Source organism: Phyllostomus hastatus, unplaced genomic scaffold, assembly GCF_019186645.2.
Source record: "Phyllostomus hastatus isolate PE091 unplaced genomic scaffold, TTU_PhHast_1.1 phas_contig_198, whole genome shotgun sequence".
NCBI classification, from domain to species: Eukaryota; Metazoa; Chordata; class Mammalia; order Chiroptera; family Phyllostomidae; genus Phyllostomus; species Phyllostomus hastatus.
The window spans coordinates 5,687,185-5,703,657 of NW_025333715.1; the positions used below are offsets into that span (position 1 = coordinate 5,687,185).

Genomic DNA, 16,473 nt, shown 5'->3' on the forward strand with positions numbered 1-16,473 from the left:
AATTTCATCACTTCATAAAGACATTGCTAAGAAAAGGATATACAATTTTATGCTTTCTTTGGAAATCAACCAGACTGAATTAGTTCCATTTGGAACATCCTGAGCCTTAAAGCCTTTGCTAAAGTGTAACATAAATTTTGATTAGTCAAGTATGAAAAACTACAAAGTCAACTTTCTTGTCCCTCCAGTTAGTCTATAAATAGATACAGTGCATTAACAGCCACCAAAGCAACTGGTGAGTTCCACAATGTGCTCAACATATACATCCTGCAAACATGCTCTCAGCGTGTTTAACCAGAAGTGCTTCTAAAGATCTGTAATAAGATCCTTTTTAAATAAAGTGTGACTCACTGTTTGCTTTCTTCACCAGGAGGTGGAGTCTTGCCATGTCCTTCCATTACAAAATCCTCCTGTTCCACCTGCAAAGGCAAGCACCACAGGTCAGCAGCAGCCAGTAACTATGATGTAACACACTTCCAAGTGCCAGGGCCTGCCCTTGCAGACGACATGGCTATTTCACTAGAGTGCCTAGTACAGAAGCCTGGCCAATGGTTCCACTCTCTACATTTGCTCAAAGCATCTCTCCTTGGGTTTCTAGATATGCAGAATAAAAAAGGAAGCATGTTGATCTGGAACTCATATTACTGTGAAAAAGTATTAGAATGTAATAAAGAATTGCTGTGAATTCATAAGAAAAAGACAACCTCCCAGAAGAATTTACAAAATAACTGATTAGGGATTTCACTGGAGAGGATGCAGAAATGGCCCTAAACATGTGAAAAGATGTTCAATCTCATGTCAATCAGAAAAATGTAAATGAAAACCACAAAGAGATTTAATTTAATTTAGTTCACAACTACCAGGTAGATTAAGATTAAAAAGTTGGGAAGAATACTGACAAGGGTGCAAGGCAATAGCAACTCTCATTTGCTCCTGGTGGGAGGTGCCACCACTTTCACAAAGCGTGCCATTATGTAGTACACATGAATGTGTCATCACTATGCAAACTAGTAGTTGCACTTCTAGGAATATGCTGCAGAGAAACTTTTGCACATATACCAAAGTATTTTTAGCCCTGAACAGGTGGGTGGCTTAGTCAGTTGGAGCAACAGCCCATGTACCAAAAAGTCGCAGGTGTGATCCCCGGTCAGGGCACATACTGGTACCTAGGTTGCAGGTTCGATTCCCAGATCCCTGGTCAGGGTGTATATGGGATACAATCAGTCCATTTTTCTCTAACACACTGATGTTTCTCTTTCTCCACCCCCCCCCAAAATCAATAAAAACATATCCTCAGGTGAAGATTTTAAAAAATACTTTTAGCATTATTTTTAATTGAAAAAAAAAAATACAGGAACAAACACCCATAAACAGTAAAACAGGTAAATAGGTCATGGTGTTCGCAAGCAACAGAATATTATCCTGCAAGAAAATGAACTGGAGCAACACACTTCAACCTAGGTGAGTTACAAAAGCACAATACGGGGTGAAAGAAGCAAGTCACAAAAGAATATGTTTACAGTACACTCCATGAATACACCGTTCAGATATATACCTTTAAAAATCATACATACGTATTTATATAGGCATCAATGTCTATATATAGTTTATAAAACTATAAAGAAAAGGGAGTAATGACTACATAATTTAGGCTAGTCAATGTCTGAGGGAGAGAGGGAATTCGATCAGGAAGGGGTACAGGGTGGGTTCTGGGGTATGGTTATATCGTATTTCTTGGCCAACACATAGAGGTTGTTTGGTGAACCTCCATCCTTATTACATTTTCTGGAAAACGGCACCCAGATATAGCTAGGAAGTGGGAAGGACCTGGGGCTGAGCCTCACCATCAATCTGTTCTGCTGCACACCCAGGTACATGGATTCTGAAATCTCAGACCACAGACACCTGTTCTACTCCCTCCCTCCATTTGGGCCTTTAAGGAGTCCTACAGTAACTTCTAGTCTGCAGTTCTTTCTCCTCAGACTCCATTCAGAGCCTCACGCAACAGGCACAGTACAATCAAATTTCCTCTCCTGTACAATTTTTTGTTTTCCCTGGAACTAACAATTATTACTTTCTCTTCTTTTACTTTCTTTTCATTTTTTTTTTGGCTTGGCATTTATTATGTATTTTTCACTAATTCATTCTCAAACTCTCCAACAGAGCTGTGCATCTCCTCTAAATCAGTTCAAACACTTCAGGTAATCTATCAATTTCATTCCAGTCTTGGAGACTATCCCCAGGGGTTTTCCCTTGTTCTAGTCTAGATTGTTTGCTCTTTAGGCTGCTAAATGTCTGACACCTTGCCAGGGACGTCTCTTCCCCTAAATCTCTGGAATTGTCTGCTGTCTGCTATGCTGGAGCACCTGTTTCCCAGATCCTTTGTCTTTTAGTTACTCCCTGACTTGGGTGAAGCATGTAATCTAGTTACTTCCTAATAAAAGGTATATAGGAACTGAATTTTTGAGATCTTGAATGACTGGAATGTCCTTATTTTATCCATACATATTGACATACAGTATTTTTTTTTTACCCACATACTTAATTGACTATAGAGGTTTAAGATAGCAAACATTTTTCCTCCAAAAATTTGAAGGCCATGCTCCATTGTCTTCTAGCTCCCAGAGTTGCCATATAGATAATCGATGTATTCTAGACCCTAATGTTTTAGGTATGAATTGTTTCTTTTCTAGGAAAATTTGGAATCCTTATTTCTCCTCAGTTTTCTAAAAATATATTTCTTTTTTATTTATGAACATGGTACTGGGTAGGTGCTTGTGATCTAGAAATATGGGTTCTTCAGGTTTGGGATATTTTCTTTGCTTACTTACTGATAATTTTATCCCCTCCAATTTCTTTTCTCACCTTCAGGAATTCCTATTATCGGTGTTGTATCCATGGAGCTCATCCATTAATTTCCTTCCTTCTCTCACCATTTTTATTACTTTTACCTTTTATTTCACTTTCCAGAGATTCTCTTAACTTTACCATCTAATCCTTCTAATTAAAAAAAAAAAATCTGCTATTGTATGTTAAGAACTCTTCCTTGTTCTTTGAAGAGTCCTTTTTTATAGTCCTGTTCTTGTCCCACGATAATACCTTCTCTTAAATTTGAGAATATTGTAGTGGTTTTTAAAAATTATATAGTGTTTTTGTTTTAATCTTCTTCTGCCCCCTCTATTATCTGTTTCCTCCAACTTCTTTTATCTTTGATTTGGTATCTTTCATTCACAGATTTTAATCTAATGTCTTGTCATCTTTGGCTATCCATTTATACTTCAGAATTAAGCCCCAAAGAACTTGAAAGTGCTTTTTGTATGTGGAGAAGAGGAGGCTGCTTATCCTGTGGTTGTTCTCCTAGGTACCAGGAGGGAATCTGGCCATTTCAGTGGAAAAACTCTCAGATGCCCATATCTGTATATTCTTTACCCCCTTGGGCTACTCAGTTGCCCCGAGAGGTACCCTTAAATCCTAGGCCAGATGGGTGTAAGCCTGGCTTCCAGGGATCTGGAACTGAATTGGAGAAGACAGTTGGCACAGTCTTGTATTAGCATGTAGACTCTGATTTAATCCTTCTGTTTTCAGTCAGGTGCGCTGCCTCCAGCCTCAGCTTTGCCAGGGTGGGAGAGGAACAGCTATCTGTCTGCGGATATCAGGGGCAGGGTAGCTAGGGCTTTGCTCCTTGTAAATTCTTCAACTAATCCTGCTGTTTTCGGTGTCACTCCAAAGCTTTCTACCTTCCAAAACTTTGCTGGCATCTCTTATATGCTTCATCTTCTCTTTCACTCACTTTTTTCTGGTGGATTCATGCTTGCTGAAATCATTTGATAAAAATAATTTTAGAGGAGGTTTAGAAGGGAGCAGAGATTAATAACTGGGTTTAATCTACCATGGCTAGGTCTATTCTTACACCCTTTTTCCCTCTACTCTTTGCACTCTATCAAAGCTGCTCTATTTAATGCCCCTAATAAAATTTTGTTAGTTCTCTCTCTTTTTAAAAGATTTTATTTATTTATTTTTAGAGAGGGAAGGGAGGGAGAAAGAGAGAAAGAGAGAAAGATCAGTGTGCAATTGCTGTGGGTCATGGCCTGCAACCCAAGCATGTACCCTGACTGGGAATCGAACCTACAACACTTTGGTTCGCAGCCCGAGCTCAATCCACTGAGCTATGCCAGCCAAGGCCCAGTTCTCTTCTTTAAAAAAGATTAAAGTATAAAAAATATTTAAATTTTAAAGTTATTTGAAATTTTAACAGTATGATGAAGTATAACTGACATATCCTTTAAAAATATTTTTATTCTCACTTGAGGATATTTTTTTCATTACTTTTAGAGAGAGAGGGGAAAGAGAGAAACATTGATTCCAGAAAAAGCATTGACTGTCTCCTGTACACACCCAGAACTGGGGATCAAACCCGTAATCTAGGCATGTTCCCTAACCAAGAACTGAACCTGCAACTTTTCTGTTACAGGACAACGCTCCAACCAACTGAGCCATGCTGGCCAGGGCATAACTGACATCTTTTTTTAAAAAGACTTTTATTTTTAGAGAGAGGGGAAGAGAGAGAGAAAGAAAGGGAGAGAAACATCAATTGGTTGTCTCTCGTATGCGCCAGGGCCCATGGGGAAAGAACCTGCAATCCAGGCATGTGCCCTGACTGGAAATTGAACCAGTTTTGAGGTATGACACCCAATCGACTAAGCCACACAGGTCAAGGTATAACTGACCTATCTTAAATAGTGTATCTTTAGAATATATAATGTGATAAGTTTTGACATATGTATGTACTGTGAAACCATCACCACAATCAATAAAATGAACATATTCACCAATTCTAAAAATTTCATCATGGCTCTGACCGGTATAGCTCTCTTGGACTGCACTATTCTTCAAAGCAAAAGGCTGTTGGTTTGACCCCCAGTCAGGGCACATGCCCGGGTTTCAGGTTTGGTCCCCAGTCAAGGGTAGTAAGACAGGCAACTGATTGATGTTTCTCTCTCATATTAATGTTTCTCTCCCTTTCTTTTTCCCTCCCTTCCCCTCTCTCTGAAAATAACATCTTTAAAAGCTAAGTTCAAATAACATCTTTAAAAACTAAATTTCATCATGGCCCTAGATGGTGGGGCTCAGCTGGCAGAAGTTTCATCCCACAACAGAAAGGTCACTGGTTCAATTCCTGGTCAGGCCTAGGTTATGGGTTTGAATCCCAGTCGGAGCATGTGCAGGAAGCACCCAATCGATGACTTTTCTCTTCCTTCCCCTCTCTCTTGAATGAGAATAAAATGAACCTTTAAAAAATAAAATGAAAAAATAAGTCTCATGCCCCTTCTTAATACTTAATCCTTCATATCTCACAATCCTTCCCTCCAGCTCCACATGCCCAGGCAACCACTAATGTGTTTTCTGTCATTATAAGTTAGTTCGTATTTTCTAGAGCTTATATACCTGAAGTCACACAGTAAATACTCTTTTCTGGTATGGCTTATTTTGCTCAGCATAATTATTTTTCACATTCAGCCACATGATTTCATGTATTAATAGTTCATTTCCTCTTTACAGCTGAGTAGTAGTCCACTGTATAGAATATACAAGTTTGTTTTCCATTCACCTGTTGAGGGATGCCTGAGTTGTTTCCACAGTTTTTTACATTAAAAAAATTTTTTTAAATATATTTTATTGATTATGCTATTATAGTTTTCCCATTTTTCTCTCCACTTTATTCCCCTCTGCCTGGCACTCCCACCAGCATTCTCCTCCCCCCCTTAGTCAAGTCCATGGGTCATACATATAAGTTCTTTTGGCTCCTCCATTTCCTATACTATTCTTAACCTTCCCACCCCCTGTCTATTCTGTACTGACCATTTATTCCCTGGACCTTTTCCCCCCTTCCCACTGATAACCCTCTATGTGATCTCCATTTCTGTGATTCTGTTCCTGTTCTAGTTGTTTGCTTAGTTGTTGTTGTTGTTGTTTTAGGTTCAGTTGTTGATAGTTGTGAGTTTTGTTGTCATTTTACTGTTCATAGTTTTTGATCTTCTATTTCTTAGGTAAGTCCCTTTAACATTTCATATAATAAAGGCTTGGTGATGATGAACTCCTTTAACCTGACCTTATCTGGGAAGCATTTTATGTGCCCTTCCATTTTAAATGATAGCTTTGCTAGATAAAGTAATCTTGGATGTTAAGTCCTTGCCTTTCATGACTTCAAATACTTCTTTCCAGCTCCTTCTTTCCTGTAAGGTTTCTTTTGAGAAATCAACTGATAGTCTTATGGGAACTCCTTTGTAGGTAACTTTTCTGTCTCTTTTTCTCTTGCAGCTTTTTAAGATTTTCTCCTTATCTTTCATCTTGGGTAATGTAATTATGATATACCTTCATGTATGCTTCCTTGAGCCCAACTTCTTTGGGAGACTCTAAGCTTCTTGGACTTCCTGGAAATCTATTTCCTTAGCCAGACTGGGGAAGTTCTCCTTCATTATATTTTCAACTAAGTTTTCAATTTCTTGCTCTTCGTCTTCTCCTTCTGGCACCCCTTTGATTCAGATGTTGGAATGTTTCAAGTTGTCCGGGAGGTTCCTAAGCCCCTCCTCGGTTTTTTGAGTTCTTGTTTCTTCATTCTGTTCTAGTTGAATGTTTCTTTCTCCCTTCTGGTCCAAACCATTGATTTGAGTCCTGGTTCCCTTCCCTTCACTGTTGGTTCCCTGTGCATTTTCCTTTATTTTACTTTGTTCACAGCCTTCACTTTTCCCTCTATTTTGTGACCATATTCAGCCGTTTCTCTGAGCATCTTGACTACCAGTACTGTGAACTCTGCATTTGATAGGCTGGCTATCTCTTTCTCAGTTCTATTTTTGGAGTTTTGATCTGCTTTTCATTTGGGCCATTTTCTTTGCCTCAGAACAGCTGTTCCATTTTAAGGGGCAGAAACTTAGGTATTCATCAGGGTGGGGCAACCCACATTGCTGTGTTGTGGTGCTATATGTGAGGGAGGGATCAGAGAGGGAACAATGAGGCTTGCTTGGCTCTCTCCCTACTTTCAGTCACTTCCCTGCTACCCACAAGCAAATTGGGCCCTTCTGGTGCTGATTCCCGGGTAGGTGGGTTTGTGTACATTTTAGGACCCTGTGGGTCTCTCCAACAACTCTCCTGTGAGGCTGGGAGTTTCTCCCACCACTGCAACCCCCACAGATTTTTATAGTCAGAGGTTCTGAGGCTTTATATTCCCGTGCTGGAGCCCTGGGTTCCTTGGTTTGTCTCGCTCCCCAGTTGTTCCTCCAGGTTTATCTGCATGCAAATGTGGGACCACCTAGTCTGCCATCATTCACCTTGCCTCAGTCCTCCAGCTGTCACCTTGCCATAAGTCCTCTCCTCCCCAGCTGTCTGTCTTCACACCTACCAGTCTGAATGAATGTTTCCTCTATTTATTTATTTATTTATTTATTTATTTTTAGGGAGGGAAGGGAGGTAGATAGATAGATAGATAGATAAGTAGAGAGAGAGAGAGAGAAAGAGAGAGAGAGAGAAACATCAATGTGTGGTTGCTGGGGGTTGCTGGGGGACGGAGCAACCCAGGAATGTACCCTGGCTGGGAATCGAACCTGGGACACTTTGGTTTCCAGCCTGTGCTCAATCCACTGAGCTAAGCCAGCCAGGGCCGAATGTTTCCTCTTTAACTCCTTGGTTGTTGGACTTCCATACAGTTCACTTTTCTGGCAGTTCTGGTTGTTTTTTGTTTTCAAATTTGTTGTTGTCCTTCTTTTGGTTGTGTGAGAAACCAAAATGTATCTACCTACGCCTCCATCTTGGTTACTGCAAATAAAGCTGCTATGAACATTTATTTACAAGTCTCTGTATGATGTATGCTTTCTTTTTTAGTGGGTAAACAGTTATCCGTGTATATTTGTTTGCCAGGGCTTCCATAATAAAGTACCACAAACTGGATGGCTTATATAACAGAAATTTATTGTCTCGCATAGATCTGGAAGTAGAAGTTAGAAACCAAGATGTTGGCAGTATTGGTTCCCTCTGAGTGCTATGAGCAGAAAATCTGTTCTAGTCCTCTACCCTTGGCTTGCAGATGACTGTCTTCATGTTCACATAGCATTCTCCCTGTATTTGTTTCTCTACACTTAAATTCCCATTTTTATAAAGACCTAGTCATACTGGATTATGGCTGTAGGGTAAGTGGAGTCAGTCTGGCTTCCTCACCAAGGTGTCTGGGTAACTTAGGGAAGCAGTGTTCCAACAGTCTTGGAGGGGTCTGACAAGGAGTGTTCTCATGGCTTTGAGACTGGGTCCAATAAACTGTTCCCATAACATGGGGTGGGCTTGCATGTGCAGAATTATGTTATGTAATGTTCTGGCAGTTTTCCAGCTTTGTTCCCCTATAGTACTCAAACAGGCAGGGACTCCCTGCTGGGGGAGATGAGGAGAGACACATACAAGGGGGCAGGTGCCACAATGGGTGCCACACTGGGGAGCAAGGGCCACCACATGAGATATGCAGACAAACACACAGCCTGCAGTGTGCATGGCTTGTCCACCCATGAATAAACATGTGCCAGACATCCCAATGGCTCCATGAAGATTATTCTGCCTGCATGAATACCATGGACCTGCCTGGCCTTGAAGGGTCGCAATACAATGGCCCCACACAATCTGAAGTACCAAGGGTTGGGACTTCAACATGAGTGGGAGGGGCACATTTCAACCTATAACAGAGTGAAATAGTTGGATCATATGGTAGCTATATGTTTAACTTTTTAAGAAACCATCTGACTGTTCCAAAGTGGCTGGAGTATCTTACTTTCCTATAAGCAGTGTATGCGAGTTCCAGCTGTTCAGTATCTTACCAACACTTGGTATGGTAAATCTTTTTAATTTCAGCCATTCTAGCTGTGGTTTTAATTTCACTGATGTTGAATAACTTTTCATGAGCTTCTTTGCCACCTGGTAAAATGTTTCTTAAATCTTATGACCATTTTTAGACAATTTTATTGAGATATAATTTGAACACTATAAAGTTCACCTGTTTAAAATGTGTAATTCAGTGGCTTTTAATATATTTAGAGAGTTGTACAACTACCACTATAATCCAATTTTACAACATCATCTGAAAAAGTAAATTTTGTACTTATTGGTAGTAACTCCCTATTATGACCACTTTTCATCTTCCTCCTCAGCACAAGAAAAACATGAATTTATTTCTTGTCTCTACAGATTTGCCTATTCTGAACATTTCATATATAAATGGAGTCATATAATATTTGGGTATTTTGTATCTTTCTCTTACTATAATGTTTTTGAGTTCCATCCATGCTTTAGTATATACCAGTCCTTCTTTCCATTTCACACCTGAATCCAATCCCATTACAAGGACAGACCACATTTTCTTTGTTGACATCATCAGTTCGTGGACATTTAGACTGTCTCCATTTTGTAGGGAGGCGTTACGTATTATGAATAATGCTGCTATGAATGTCAATGGACAAGTGTTTGTGTGGACACATGCTTTCATTTCTTAGTTGAATAACTCAAGAGTGGAATTGCTGGGTCATGGGATAACTGTATGCTGAACTTTTTGAAGAACTGCCAAACTACTTTCCAAAGCAGCTGTACCATTTTACATTCCAATCAGCAATGTCTGAGGGTTCCAATTTCTCTACAGCCTCACCAGAACTTGTTGTCTGTCCCTTCATAATAGTGGGTGTGAAGTAGCATGCTACTGTGGCTTTGATTTCTATTTCCCTCACGAGTAATGATGTTGAGCATCTTTTGATGTGTTCATTGGCCATTTGAATATTTTCTTTGGAGAAGCGTCTACTCTAATTCTTTGCTCACTTTCTACTTGGTGCTTGCTCATGTTAAAAATTGGGTTATTTTATTATTGAGCTTCGAGAGATTTAATATATTCTAGATACAAGTCCTTAATTAAATACATGCTTGGCATATATTTTCTTTCAGTCTGTGGCTTGCTTTTTCATTCTCCTAATAGCATCTTTCAAAAAGCAGACATTCTTAATTTTGATGTATAAATTCTTAAAATTTAATGGACTGCGCTTTCACTGTGGAATCTAAAAAAACTTTGACTAACCCTAGGTCACAAAGATATGCTCTTATGGTGCCTTCTTTTTAAACAATTTAAAAAAAATTTTATTCATTTATTTTTAGAGAGAGGGGAAGGAAAGGAGAAAGAGAGGGAGAGAAACATCGACTGGCTGCCTCTCACACTCCCCCAAACAGGGAGCTGGCCACAACCCAGGCATGCACCCTGACTGGGAGTCGAACTGGTAAAGGCGCTCAACCTGCTGAGCCATACCAGCTAGGGCTCTCCTGTGTTTTCTTCTAAAGATATTACAGTTTTAAGTTTTACATACATACCTATTTTGAGTTCACTTCTGTGTATGGTATGAAGTACAGATCTATGTTTATTTATTTTTTTGCAAATGGATATCCAATTGTGCTAATACCATTTGTTGAAAAAATTATCTTTTCTCCACTGAATTGCTTCCATAAAACTGCATTTGTCAAAAATCATTTGTCCATCTATGTGTAGTTTTGTCTGTACTCTCTCTTCTGTTCTACTGGTCTATTTGTCAGTCTTTTCTCCAATATCACAAGATTTTGTTTTGTTTTTTAATCTTTATTATATATTTTTTCCATTACCATTTAGGCCCCTTATGCCACAGGGTCTTGATTACTGTAAGTTCATATTTAAGTTTTAAAATCAAGCAATATTAATACTCCAATTTTGTTCTCATAAGTTGTTTTCACTGTTGTTACAGGTGAAATAGTATACCCCTACCATGCTCTCAAAAAAATGATACACTGGAGCCCTAATCTTTAATGCCTCAGAATGTGAACCTCATTTAAAAGAGGAGCCTTTACAGAGGCAATCATGTTACAATGAGGTTATCAGTGTGAGCCCTAGTCCAATATGGCTGGTGTACTTGTTAAAAGGGGAAAAATCTAAACACAAAGACAGACATATACACAGGGAGAATGCTTTGTAAAGACTAAAGTTATGTTGCCACAAACCAAGAAGCTAGAGGAGAAACTGGAAATCAGAAGCTGGGAAAGAGACCTGGAAAAAAATCTTCCCCTAATCCCTTCACTGGGAACATGGTCTTGTCAACACTTCCGTCTCTTTATTTGTAAACCTAGAAAACCACGAGACAATACATTTCTGTTGTTTAAACCACTCAGTTTGTATACTTTGTTACAGCAGCCCTAGCCTCCTTATGACTATTGTTTTGAACTCTGTATCTGGTAGTATGCTTGCCTCCATTCCATTTGGTTGTTTTTCTGGAGATTTCTCCTGTTTTGTCATTCGGGACATGTTTCTTCATCTCCCCATCTTGGCTGCCTGTTTGTTTCTGTGTATTGGGTAAATCTGCTATGTCTTCCAGGTCTTAGTAGACTGGCATTATGGACTAGGTGTCCTGTAGGATTCAGTGGCATAGCATCTCCAGTACCTGAGCCCCCATATAGGCTATATGCACCTTTCTTTTGTAGTTGAGCCTTGACTGCTGTTGGTGTGCCAACAGAAGGAATTGACCCCCAGGCAGATCAGCAGCAAGGACTGACCACAACTACAGCAGAGGAGCTGCTGTGCAGAGGGCTGACCCCATGGAGCAGGACTTGCTTCAATGGGGCTCTGTTGCCCATGAGTCTGCCCCTTGAGTGTCAGTCATGGAGGTGGCTGGGTGGTTGAAGCTGGCCATTGGGTGCAATGGTTCTGGGGCCTCCCAGAAGGTATAGGCCAAGGTCAGCTGCTGCTTTTCCACTCTTGGGGTGACCCAGCATGAGTTAAAATGTGATCTGAAGATGGCTACTTGTGCTGGGCTTGGAGGTGCCTGGGAGAGACCAAGCTGCAAACTGAGTCCAGCTGCTGCTAGTGCTGTGCCTGGGACCACTTAGCAAGAGGTATGGGCATGCCAAGGTAGATGCTTCTTGTTTGGGGTTTGTGAACCTTTTTGAGATATTTTAGGAAAATTGGCAGCATGAACCTAGAGAGGTTGTTTATATGGAAAAGCCACTGGAAGCAGTTTGGGTGGGCCTGCAAGTTGGGTGGGGTAGGGTCTCAGGAAATCACCAGGGCGGTGAACAGTGGGCCAGGTTGGTGGAGACTCAAGATGTGGTGCCCACCTGCCGGCACTGTAGGGGGAGGGCTCGGCAGAGGAACAATGGCTTCTGCCAGCACTTCTGTCTAGGAGAGAGCTGGCCTACCAGCCCACGCCCTGAAGCTAGACAACTAAATTTCTCCTGTATGTCCCTGGCATCTTTCAAGCTACAGCTGTAGCACTGCAGCTCAGAGTGAGTGAGTCTAAGTCCATGTGTGAGCCCTTTAAGAGGAACTCTGGGGACTCCAGCAGCCATCTTCTCACTCAGCCACAGCTCCACTGGTTTCACAGCCAGAAGTTATTGGGACTTCACTTCCTGGCATTGGAGCTCTGGGCTGGGAGGCCCGGTATGGGGCTAGGACTCCTTGCTCTTCAGAGGGTAGCTCCAAAGCTGAGACGGCACTTCTGATTTTTAACAGTCACACATGGGTGGGAGACCAGCCTCTTCTGAGTCTCTGCTCTTCCTACTAGTCTCAACATGGCCTCATCTGTATATCCTTAGTTACAGGACTTCTCTGTTCAGCTAGACTTCAGGCAGTTCTCAACGATGGCTGTTCTGCAGTTAAGCTGTAATTCTGATGTGGTCATGGCAAGATGCCAGTACTGCACTTACCTACTCTGCCATCTTGACCATAAGCTGTAAATGGTATTTTTTAAATTTTCAATTTCTGATCGTCTTTAAGAAATGTATTTGGTCTTTGTTCCTGGTTCCTGGCAAAGAAATCCTAAAACCTTTGGAATTTCCTGAGTATAGGAGTGTTTTTTGCCTTTTTGGAGTATACCTTTTTTATTGTTTTTAAGATTTTTTCCCCCTCTATCACTTGTTTTGAGTAATTTAATTATGATGTGCTTTAGCATGGTTTTCTTTGTGTTTATTGTGCTTCAGGCACATTGAACTTTTTGGATCTGTGGGTTTACAGTTTTTATCAAATTTGGAAAATTGGGGGCCATTATTTCTTAGGTATTTTTCTGCCCCCTGCTCTCTTCTTCAGAGACTGAACCACATGTGTATTAGGCTGCCTGAAGTTGTCCACAGCACACTGATACTCTTTTCACTGTTTTTTGTTCTTTTTACTCTCTTTTTTATATTGTATAGTTTCTATTTGTATATAGTTAAAGTCACCAATCTTTTATTCTGCAATGTCTAATCTGCCACTAATCCCATCTGGTGTATTTTTCATCTCAGATATTATAAACTCTAGACATTTGATTTGTGTCTTTAATACTTCTGTGTTTCTGCTTGATTTTTTGAATATTTGAAATATAGTTATGTTTTTAAAACATTGTTTAATAATTCTAATCTATGTCAGTTATGAGTTGGTTTCAATCAGTTGATTTCTCCCCTCACTTTGGTTTGTATTTACCTGGTTTGTTTTTTTTGTGCCTGATAATATTTGCTTGGATAACAGACACTGTGAATTTTACTTTGTGGGGTGCTAAATATTTTTCTGTAAGTATTTTTGAGATTTGTCCTGGGACACAGTTAAATTACTTTGAAACAGTCTGTTCTTTTCGGGTCTTGCTTTCAGGATTTGCTAAACTGGACCAATGTAGTGTTTAGTTGAGGGCTCATTATTCCCCACTACAGAGGCATGAACTCTGTTAGTACCACTACTGAGTCTCAACCTGATGACCTATAAATTATGAGGTGTTGAAGTCTGTATAAATGGACACTACCACCTGCACTGTTTGAGTGCTAGGCACTATTCCTCCTAATCCTCTTAGATGAGATCCCCCTCCACAGATCTCGAGAGTTCTCCATGTCAGTCTCCTCTCCAGTACCCTGTCCAAATTCTACATGCCTTACTCTCCCCAGACTCTCAGCAAGGTTGCCTCAACAGAGAGGGTCCATTCGAGTTTGCCTGGGCTCCTCTTCCCTGTACCACAGGCTGGAAGTGTTCTCAAGCCCATATGCTGGGGTAGCCAGAGGGCTCACAACTTATTTGTTTTCCATTTCTCAGCAATCACTGCCCTTCATTATCTAATGTCCAGTGACTTGTAAACAGCTGCTAAATGAAAAAAAATCTCACACATAAAGAACACATACTGTATAATTCGAGTTATAAAAAACGTCCAGAATAGGCAATTCTAAGAATAAGCAATTCTAAGAGACAGACAGTACATTAGTGTTTGCCTGAGGAACAGGAATAGGAAGTGACTGCTCATGCATACAGGGCTTCTTTATGGATGAAAATCCTTAAAACGAGATTATGGTGGTGGTTGTACAACTCTTGTAAATACACTAAAAACTACTAAACTATATACTTCAAATGGGTAAATCTTATGGTATATGAAACTTAACAAAGCTGTTTAAAAAAAGAAAAGAAAAATACCTAATGTAATTCTTATGCATGCTAAGGTTTGACACACCACCTGTAATAGTTCCTACAATTCCATACTTGGGCTTTTTTCCTCATTTCCCAGGCCCTATCTATTCCTATATGCTGAGAATTCCCAAATATACCTGATGTGTTCCTTCTCTCTCTCCCCTGTCCCCGGCCCCTTCTTACCTCCCCGCCCCATCTCTGACTTCTGAGTTTCAAAATCCCTACTAATCATCTTCTCCTGGGTGTTTAAAGGTACCTCAATATTTCAAAATCCAAACCCTCCATACATCCCCAGTTAAAAGCAACAACAGCTACACCCAACCTATGTTACATGGTATATCATTCAGCCCACTATTTCAAACTAAAAACTCCAGATGTGTCTCCAAGCACCCCATGTCCCCTTCTCCCCGAACATTCCCCTGACAGACCTCTCCTCTTCAGACCCACGCTGTTGCCCGATTTCAAGCCTTTCTTCAGTTCTCCTGAGGAGACTCCTAACTGGCCTCCCTGTGTGCATTTTAAACCCTGCTTGTCATCATTTGTTCACACTGCTGCCACCGTGATCATTCTAAAACACAGTATCAGACCAGGTTTCTCCTCTTCAGTAGCTCCCTACTATCTGCACAGGATTCTGCCTCTAACCTCCTCTCCCAGTCTCACACACCCATCTCAATGCTCCAACGTCTTCCCAAGAGAAGTGTGTGATTCTGGATATGCACAAAGCACTCTGTCCTCTCACATGCATTCTTTTATACCCAGATGACCTTTCTAACAAGTTCTTCTACATATGTAAATGGAGTTGATTACACAGCCATATAACTTTGTCAGGATGGAGTAGCAAACTCCGCATGACCTTTGGAGTCAGACAGACCTGGAATCCAATTCAAATTACATTGTTTGTCAGCTATGCAAACAAATAGGAAAAAAATACCTATCCTGCGTGGGTTTTTCCCCAATCTGCTATTAAAATACCGAAATCCATGGAATCTTGTTATAATTTGCTAAGTCAGATTCAGTTTAAGGTAGAGAGACCCTAAATTACCTCCTTTAACTCTCTTTAAGGTAAAGTCAATCAACAGTTCAGTTTCTTCTTTGTAGAGAAATTAAGTTTAGTTGTTATCTTTGATAACAAGACAATATTATAGCTGAAATGGTGACTTCCTGATTCAGTAAATATTTATTTATAGTAATTAACAGAGACACGTGGGCACTTAAATCTTTAGCTGTAATTCTTAAACCCTAGAGTTTATTTTGATTAGAAAATATTTATATATACAAAGTACAGAGAGTAAGACTGCAAACAACTTACTTGGTGTTACCACTTTTACTATACTTGCTTAGATTTCAATGAAAAAATAATCATTTCAAGCCTAATGCCGCAGAGTCTCTACCTCTAAGCCAACACCAACTCATTCAGACTATCAACGTAAATCATACTAAATTTAAAGTAAGAAATAGCTGTGAAGTTGAAATTAAGAGTTGTAATCCATCTTCATTAAGAAATACAGTGGAAGACTACACCAGTGTTGACTGCAGACTGTCCTAGGAAAGCTCGCTTTTGCCTCCTGATCCCTATGTTCTTCTGTATGATCTACTTCCTCATCTGTGGCCTCTGCTATCCCACTCTGAGAACTCAAGGCCCAATGGAAATCAGTACACAGGCTAGATTGGGCCAATCAGACTCTCTTTACTTAGAGAATCTGAGTGTCAAGATACATATCTTTTGCCTATCCTCTACATCAACACCAGTTATTATAAGAGAGTAAATCATAAAGTCAAGTGGACTTCTCATTCCCACACTTTAAAAATCTGTTGCCTATTCCTGAAACTCCTTAGCCTACAATAGTCTGGTTTCAACCATCACCTTCTCTTCAGCCTGGGCACCCAACACTCTAATCACTGTGTGGGGGATTAAAAATGACCCTAAATTTTCTGCCAGTCTTCCCAGGAAGAGGAAGAATCTGACTTTGCAGTGGTCCTGTGACTTGCTTTAATGCCAATGGAATGCCGAGGAAGTCAAGTTG

The 16,473-nt window shown here is 40.3% G+C and overlaps 1 long non-coding RNA gene across 1 annotated transcript in view; it reads right to left on the bottom strand.

Moving 5' to 3' along the window:
- Positions 1 to 351: 351 nt before the first annotated feature.
- LOC123816085 overlaps positions 352 to 16,473 on the bottom strand; it is an 85,713-nt gene continuing 69,591 nt past the window's right edge. The window contains exon 4 of the long non-coding RNA XR_006785224.1: positions 352 to 419. This is a non-coding gene — a long non-coding RNA (uncharacterized LOC123816085). The remainder of the gene's footprint in view (positions 420 to 16,473) is intronic.